This window comes from Eulemur rufifrons, chromosome 7 (assembly GCF_041146395.1).
Source record: "Eulemur rufifrons isolate Redbay chromosome 7, OSU_ERuf_1, whole genome shotgun sequence".
Classification (NCBI taxonomy): domain Eukaryota; kingdom Metazoa; phylum Chordata; class Mammalia; order Primates; family Lemuridae; genus Eulemur; species Eulemur rufifrons.
In genome coordinates this window covers 234,026,688-234,036,276 of record NC_090989.1, presented here as the reverse complement: position 1 = coordinate 234,036,276, position 9,589 = coordinate 234,026,688, and positions in this window count along the sequence as shown.

Here is a 9,589-nt window from a genome sequence, read left to right as displayed (position 1 = left end):
ATCTTTTGCTTGCTGTGCTTTTTCTCTAGGCTGATGGATATATAGAGAGACATTAGTCTCTTCTGTTCTAGACCAGCTGACAACGTTCGCAAGCCTATGAGAGAATGACTTGGAGCTAACATTCTTTAGATTACATTAATATCCCATATTTCCAAGTAGCCTAGGCATCAATTAATACATTTACAATAGTTTTTGGAAATGCATAATGGCAACACACTTTTAACGTTATCATGCACGTGAAAGTTCTTAAGGGGTGTGTAAGTCCCAACATAAGTAGCTATTATAAAATTTGTTTCTGAGTCTCCATTTCATTTCCCTCCAGGCCTCATTACATATCCACTGTTCAGTTTGTTTTATTTTGTTCTTTCCACATGTCCACTGGACTCTTCCTCTCTCCTTCATGCATAATCAACATTTATTGAACATACACCATGTGCCACTTATGATACCATGATATAAGTATAGAAAAATGAGTGAAGTAAAATAGGAAAAGTCACACAATGGAGGAGAGGAGGTTACGTTCAATTAAACATTATAGGTGATATCTAAGACATGCTAAGATGTTTGCACAAGGTGTCAATAAAACAAAAGAAAGGAGTGCTCAAATAGTTTTGGAGGATGAGATATCACATGTCAAGACACTTGATATGTTGTTTATTTTTGAGGAAGATGAAAACGAAGTGTTTCTAAATTAAAAGTAAGAGCATGATATTAGGACATAAAGTGTAAAATTGCCTGAGTTTTATGGGGCAACTATTAATAAAAATATAATAGATCCTTGATGATTGACAAATCATCTCATCAATGCAATATCTATAAAGATCTATATCAATAGATCTTTGTGTATTTAACAAATACATTAATGGAATTACAACATAGATTTTCACCACTAAAAAGATTTTTTTGCAAAGACTGACACACTCACTGAAAATATTTATATTTATATTTTAAAACATTTTAACATTTATATTTATATGGTGGATTTCTTAATATTCTTTATATTGACTTAAACTGCTTTTTGTGTTTAAGAAATCTTGTTTTTATTTAATATTAATGCCAACATTTGCAGTTGGCTTTATTCTGAGGACACTGTTGAACACAGAAAGTTAGTTTTTATCTCACTCTGAGGCATTATTACATTTAGCTGGGGCAGTCACCATGCTAAGAGCACTATGCTTCAGTCTCAGTAGCCACCTTTTTCTTTTATTGATACATCAAACTAAATCCTAATATAGGACTGTTACCCTTATTGTTCCTATGCCTTTAATGCTTAGCCCCATAATTCTGCAAACTCTCCTTTTTCACATTAATCTAGGCTTATTAACTATCTGAGATCATTTTTCTGATTTTCCAATCATATGTAGCCTCAGAATTTCCCAGTAATATTCTATTACATACTCTTCATAGCAAATCACTATCTCATATTAATTAATTTGCTTTCACATGGGACTTCATTTTTTTCTCTCTACCAACTAGAACTCAGGAGCCATAAAAGAATGGCTGCTTTATTCACTGCTATGACTGCAGCAACCAGAATAGGTCATGGCCCTGATCCAACTCTCTTCCCAGCTCCCATTCACCCTCCTCTCTGAGCAAAATTGCTCTGTGAGCTCACTGCTTGCTAGGCACCAGTGAGGCCTTGGCTCTGCAAGAGATCCAGCAGGGAGAACTTGTGTCAGGTTTTCATTGCTATGTTTGTTATCAACACCTGAACAACTAGAGCCCCAAGGCATAAGAAATGGAGTAATTCTATACAAAAATGGCCTTTAATTATCTGGGAACCTCCAAGGGAAAGTCAGTTTTGCATGAATGTGTCTGGTGTCTATGGCCTCATTTGTATGAAGGGAATGACACTGACTCCTGAGTCTTCCTTTTCCTGAGGCTGAGAGAATATTAGAAGACCCAAGTGTCAAGAGACCTCTGTTAGGCAACTCAGTAGGAGTTGCCTGTTTTACCCACTAGGCAGCTAGAGGAGCACCTGCATTGTCTTCTAGCAAACATGGTGCCTTTTAATAACTCCATCTCAGACTCTGGGCTGGCATGGATGGCTAACAAAGGTGCAGCATAGCCATTAAAGTTTCTCCATTAACCAGAAAGAAAAAAGTCAGTCATTACAAAGTGAAGACAGTTCTAAAGAACTAGAGCTAATGAACAAAACAAAACAAGAATAAAATTGAATAAAAATAATATTAATAATAATAAGAGAACTTAACAGTTGTAAGAGTAGCTCAAATAAACTTCCTAAGGGTAAAGAGCATGATGCCACAGGAAACAATGACATGGATAAACTGAAAGAGTGAAGCATACCTCAGACCTATATTTACAGACTGAAAAATCAAGTATAGAAAATAATTCAGGCTGGGCGCAGTGGCTCACGCCTGTAGTCCTAGCACTCTGGGAGGCTGAGGCGGGAGGATCGCTTGAGCCCAGTAGTTCGAGACCAGCCTGAGCAAGAGCAAGACCCCGTCTCTACTAAAAATAGAAAAATTAGCCAGGCGTCCTTGTGTTTGCATGTAATCTTAGCTATTTGGGAGGCTGAGGCAGGAGGATCACTTGAGCCCAGGGGTTTGAGGTTGCTGTGAGCTAGGCTGATGCCACAGCACTCTACTTAGGTCAACAGAGTGAGATTTGGTCTCAATGGGGAAAAAAAAAAAAAAAAAAGAAAATGGAGGAATTCCTCATAGCAATGGAGGAAAAGTATAAATATTTTTAAGTCAGAAACAATAGGCTAAAAAAAATTGGTGGATAGCTCTAGATGATCTAACATTCAAATAGTAGAAACTACAAAGAAGAAAATGAATCAAATGAAGAAGCAAAGAGTATAGCCAAATGATTTATTCTTGAGATGAAAAAAGACCCAAGTCTATATATATTTCCTCACGAGGGGAAACTAGGTGGATAGATAGATAGACAGACAGATAGATAGATATACAAAATAAATAGATAGATGAGAAAAAGCGAGTTTGATAAAAATACAATATATTTGGAACTGCTAAGTAATTCTCTCAGAAATGGAGGCAAATTCAGTAGACAAAAATGGAATGACAATGAGGGCCTGATTAATAACATTAATAAACTCAAAGTGTGCGTGTGTGTGTGTGCGTATGTGTGTGTAGAAAGAGAAAGAAAGTGAGAGAGCATAAAACATTAAAATAAGAGATAGTAAAAGCCACATTCTCTAATTGTAATCAAATAAAATTAGAAATGCTTAATAGAAATTGAACTTCTAAAATATCAATTGTTGAGAAATTAAAAAATGTGCAAGCTAAAATTTTAATGAAAGTAGAAATTTAAATAGAAATTACAAAATAACTGGAAAGAACCTAGATTTTTGGTGATAGGAGAGACTCCCTTTTTAAATAAGTGACCTCTTTACCAGAGAGATGTTTCACTTTCACATACTCGTCACAAACTTTGCTATTTACAATCATATGTCACAAAAATTACACATTTTTGCATGTGGTGAGCCTTTGCAATTGCTAACAAAGAGTAAAAACAATTTTCAATTGCTGAAGAGTTAGTGTCTGTCAGTGTGTTTGCACCTGAGTGTGCTATTGGAAAGAGAGCCCAGCCATGACCTGTGGGACCCCTAATTCCATGACCACATGCATCTCTGTCTTCGAAGCTGTGCTCAGTCACGGACATTTGCTGGGAGACAAATCATGTAAGTAAAGCATCAACATTCATTCCCCAGGGTACTGCTTGTTTATTGTTGGTTAATATGTGCTAATACATAAATGGGTTAATATGTTACTTTCAGGTTAATATATTTGCATTTTAATATGGAGCTTACTCAAAAAATGAGTATAAAATATACATATTTCAAACAACACTGGGAAAAAAAGAAGATATATTTCTTATAAACAGACTTTTAGAAAACTTCAAATTAGTGTTAGTGGCAGCGGCCACATCTATTCCCAGTGTCCTTTCCCTAAAACCTATTTTACTGGATCTCCTGAAGAGCTAAAATGGTAAAATGTTAAAGGAGCTGAAAGATCATTTGATGAATGCCATTATAAATACACAATATTTCTGTGATGTAAATTACATGATACAAATTAGAAATTGAGGGATATATTAAGCAATTGTCAAAACTGATGTTGAGTTTTGCTTCTTATTTTTAGTAAGTGGTTTAGGTTCCCAGATACTTCCTTGATAATAGTCCCCTATGCTTTGGTTAGTATATATTGTTTCAGAGGCAGAGAATGGAAAATAGTGAAGGACCAAAGAGAAAATGAGTCACTAAGGAAGCTGACACCTCATTAGATTTAAAAAATGCAGTCTGCTTTTCCATGAATATCATTAAAGCCCTGAGAAGACTTTAAAAGGTCCTATCAAATTCCACACAATGGAAGCAAGCAAAATAGCCCAACTAGTTCAAATATGCTTACCCTACCGAAGCTGACTTGAAATTAATTTAACAGCTTAGTATGTCACCTGATTTTTTTTTATAAGAAATTGTTCTTTTGTATATTTAAGTGTTTTGATCTCCTTAATGTCATGAAAATGTTGCACGTAAAACTGTTTCAACTCATAAAACTGATCAATACAAGAACAACATTTTCATCACACATGAATCCAGCAAGCCTCTATTATATACCTACTGTGTGCAGAGCAGTATAATAGCTAAACTAGGAAATACACACTCACAGAAACACACAAAGAGAAATTGTCCCTATTCACGAGGTATTTAATGTTGGCTAAGGAAATAAATTGTATGTACATGAAATAACCAGAGAATGTATGCAAATATAAGAAAGTGAAAAAATACCGAACATAAATATAATTCAAAAATAGAAAACAAAAGCAAAGAAAGCAATTAGGATAGCAGCAAGAGAACTGGAATTAGGAAACTAAAAAAAAAAAAAAAAAAAAAAAAAACAGGATTCAATTTAATTATCTTCTCGTTATTTGATAGGTGAGCTTGGTCAAGCTATGCATCTTTCAATCCCTGTCATTTACATGCTAAGAGCAAATAATAAAATCCATCTCAACAAGTTGATGTAAGGATTAAATTCGAAAATGGATATGAATGTGCTTTAACAATTGTTAATTACTAAGGAAGTTTTATCACAGAGAGCAGTTTTAGTCTGGGGTGGATATCGCTGCTCTACTCACAAAAGTAGGTTGGCATCAGCTCTTTCTGCAGTTTCACTTTATAGATAATTAAACTGTGGCTCACAAAAGCTGAAAAAATGTTCAGTCTTATTTTTTGAAAAAATAAGCTTCTAAAACATAGTACTAGATAAACACCAGTAGCTATTATTATATCTCAAATATATTTGGCAGTTTTTTACAGAATCAAAAATTCACTCACTCCTTTCTGATTTTAGAGATACAGGGATGAATAAGTCAGAGTCCTGCCCCTAAAGAAGACGAAATTCTAGAGGAAAGGCACCTATTAATAACCAACCCAAACTTTATAATGATAAGTACACTTTGTATTCACAGACATGTGAGATGAAAGATCACTTAATGGAGAAATATATGCTACCATATGTCCAAACACAGTCTAAGTGTAGATGCACATTCTCATCCCTTTTGGTTAGATAAAATCCTTCCCTCTACATTTAAGCTAGAAATTCCCATTGCCACTAAGATCATAGCTGTCTATTTTGTCTTTCATTGCTTACTTATGGGCAGAAAGCACTTAAAGCAAATCTCATTATGGAAAAATAATGTTTATAATTTTATTCTAATTTGCTGATCATATTTGCTTAAAAGATCACACTTGTCTACTGTTATTAATAATAACCAGGCTCTAATAGTCATAAATTAGATTGCTAGTAATTATATTACTTGGAAATCTTGCCAAGTCTATGTGAAGAGATGGTTTTCATATCAAGTCAATCATATAAATTTTACTGTGGCCAAAGGTTATAATTCCTATTCATTCCATCCAAAATGCCAGGAATTTTCTAAAGACTACACATAGGTTAAACTTTTTTTTTTCTCAGTATACGTAAGAGATTTTAGTATGTAAATAAGTTGTTACATATTTAATTCACTAACACCCTGGACTTATGTTTGTATTAAAAGTAATGAATTCATACACTCTGTTTATTTTGTAGAAAATTGCAAATATGAAACTAATCTGTTACTGGTTCATATGCAATTGTTAACCTTGTGGTATTAATTGGATTGGACATGAAAACAGTCAAGTGCTTATATGTTTAAGATCTAAACTACTGAAATAAATTAAAGGAAATGATGGGAAATACTAAAGGAAAATTACCAGTGTACCCAGAGGAAATGTAGTGTTATTCTGTCTCAAATAAATGCACTGCTTCATTTGGATTTTTATGTCTATTTGTTTCATAAATATTTTTTGGATGTATTTACAGAAAATGATAGAAGGCAGTACTGCTCTTCACAGAGAGCTGTATTATTCTTCTTATGAATAAAATATTTTGTAAAATGATGATTGAAAGTATGGGAACATGATTGGGCATCTTATAAATTAACATTTCACTGAAAAATTTAAATTTGATGTATTATGACCTAAACTCAACTGATTATACTACTATTTTCCTATTTTTAATTTTTCTTTTAAAAAGAAAGTATTCATAAATGCCATATTTTTTTTAATTTCATGAAATACTTTCAATAAATTATTTTAACTTTTATAGAAATACTGATGACATTCAGAGAAACAATACATGGTATAAAATTCAACCATAATTGATTCATCCATGTTACCACCTTTGGTAGTTTTTTCTGTTTTGGACTTTCTTGGACTTAAGTACTCTACGTGTCCAGTGTCATAACAGATACAGCTCAGCCAAATGGCACACTCCTTCTTTACTTTAGTTTATTTATCATTACTTTATGTAATCATTTTCTCCTCCCCTGATGGCTCCATGGAAACAATTTTGATTATCAAAAGGGATTTATTCCTTTCTTCCTTGGGCAACTCTTTTTTAATTGAGTCATAATCAGGGCAAACAGCAAGGGTACTGATTAGGGGGTGCTGTGAAAACAGAAGAGTGTCAGAGGATCATCGGTATCCTGGCCACAGTAGGAAAATATTACCATAAATGATTCAAAGGATGAAGCGTTGACAGAGAGAACAGAAATTTCTCTTTTTTTTTTTTTTTTTTTTTTGAGACAGAGTCTCACTCTGTTGCCCAGGCTAGAGTGAGTGCCGTGGTGTCAGCCTAGCTCACAGCAACCTCAAACTCCTGAGCTCAAGCGATCCTCCTGTCTCAGCCTCCCGAGTAGCTGGGACTACAGGCATGTGCCACCATGCCCGGCTAATTTTTTCTATATATATTTTTAGCTGTCCATATAATTTCTTTCTATTTTTAGTAGAGATGGGGTCTCGCTCTTGCTCAGGCTGGTCTCGAACTCCTGAGCTCAAACGATCCGCCCACCTCGGCCTCCCAGAGTGCTAGGATTACAGGCGTGAGCCACCGCGCCCGGCCCAGAAATTTCTCTTGAGTGATAGCAGAGAGAGCCACATAGTTCAAAAAAGAGCCACGGGAGACTAAATATGGGAAAATGAGTAGAAAGTGGTGAATAACACAGACGAGGTTATCAAGGATGGTCAGAAAGAAAAGTTAAGAAATATGACTGGGAGTTACATGTATGTAAATTAATGATCCTTGAAAGTGGAATACTGTACATCTCGCAACAATGGCCACAGCTGCTTGGATGTATAGCTATAGGCTGGGTACTTGCTGTTGTTTTTCCTTGAATACGCTAGTAATCTGAATGATTTCTTTTCTTCAAGTTCGGGTAGGGGGACGGATAGGAAATAGTATGAGATATAAAAAAATCAATCAATCAAATAGTTTGTTTTGTGGTACCAACGATAATAATATACCCTGAACTGGAGAATATGATTAATTCAACCAAAGTTCAGCTGAGAATATATTCAGGTATAAAAAGTTTGTTGACTTCTTCCTCATTTTTCTTAACTGTTTGCTTTTTGCCTCACTTGTGGTCATGTTTCTCAATCACCTATAAAATATTTAAATATTGCAAGGTACCATTCTAGGACTTCTCTTCTTCTCACTCCACATTCTATTTCCAGGAGACCTTATGCAGAGTTTCAATTATTATCCATGTGAAATTCTACTCCAAGCTTATTTTTGCGTTACAGAAATTTGCTCTGAAGCTTAAACCCATATGTCCAGTTTTCTATTTTATACTTACAGGGAAATATCAAATACATATTTTGGGTTTTTTTGATTGATTGGAATTTTTTAAACTTCTTTTATCTCTGTAGTTTATTGGTCTATATTAAGTTTATACAAATTTTGACCATGATTTCCTCAAATATTTTCTGCCACCCTCCTTTTTTTCCTGAGATTCCAAATACACATTTTAGACCGTTGGATGTTGTGCCAATGTTCACTGAGAGTTTGCTCATTTTTAAATTTTTAATTTAAAAATTTTTAAATATGCATATATATATTTTAGATAGCTTGTTTGGTAGTTTCTATTCCTATTTATTTCTGTTCACTGATTACTTTCTTTTAAAGTGTCCACATTCCTATTATACCCAGCTAGTGAAAATTTTAAATCAGATATTTGGGTTGTAATTTAAAAGTTTCATTTAGTCTTTTTTATATGTTTTCAATTTACCTCTTTGCTATGCCCATGTTTTCTTTTAAAGTCTTGGCAAATTTTTAATAACTAGGTTAGAGTGTTATTCTACTGATTTAATCATTCCTGTCACTTCTGGTTGTGTTTCTATTTTCTGATTTTTCTCTCAGTTGAAGATCAGATTTTCCTATTTCACTTGGTTCTAATAATTTTTTATTCATTTCTGGCTTTGTGATATTGAGTTGTTGAGCATTTGAATTTTATTTTTTAAAAGGTATTGTGTTGTTTTTTCCTCTGGCAGTTAAGTTATGCTTAAACCAACTTTATACTTTCAAGGCTTGTTTGAAGCCTTTCTGGTGTGAATATTAAGCAACCCTTACTCTTCCCAGGGCCTTACTCAATCCTCCTCCCAAGCATGATCTTCCTGGGGTATCTACAAAATATTTCAAGTGTTATGATGAAGTCTCCTCTTTACTCTGGCTCATCAGAAAGTGAGTGAATCAGCCATGAATGGCCTCTGGTTATTTTTCAATTTATAGTTTTCTGGTAGTTGTTCTTGCTCCAACTCATGACGTTTCTCTCTCTACATATACAGTTGAGTGTTTAATAGCAGACTCAGGGGAACCTCCATACAAATTTCTGGAGCTCTTTATCTGTGTATCTCCCACCTGCACAAGTGCCTGCCACCTTAACCTCCTGAAATTCTGATCTTTGTTTCCTTACCTCTGCAAAACTCTTGAGCTCTGTATAGGTTTCTCTTTCCTGTGCCACAGTCCAGAAAAACCAGAGTGGTTATAGGGCTCATCTAGTTAGTTTCTCTTCTTTTAGTGATCACAATCTTCTGTTGCCTTCTGTTCAATGTCTGAACACAGTTTTTTAATATAGATATATTTTTGACTCATTCTTTAATTGTTACAGTAAGAAGGAATTTCTTTTACTGGTTACCCTGCCATGGCAGTAGTGTGGAAGTTCCCTGATTTATACATAGAGGTATTATATTTACTTTAGATATCAGTTCCATCAGTACTAATATATAATA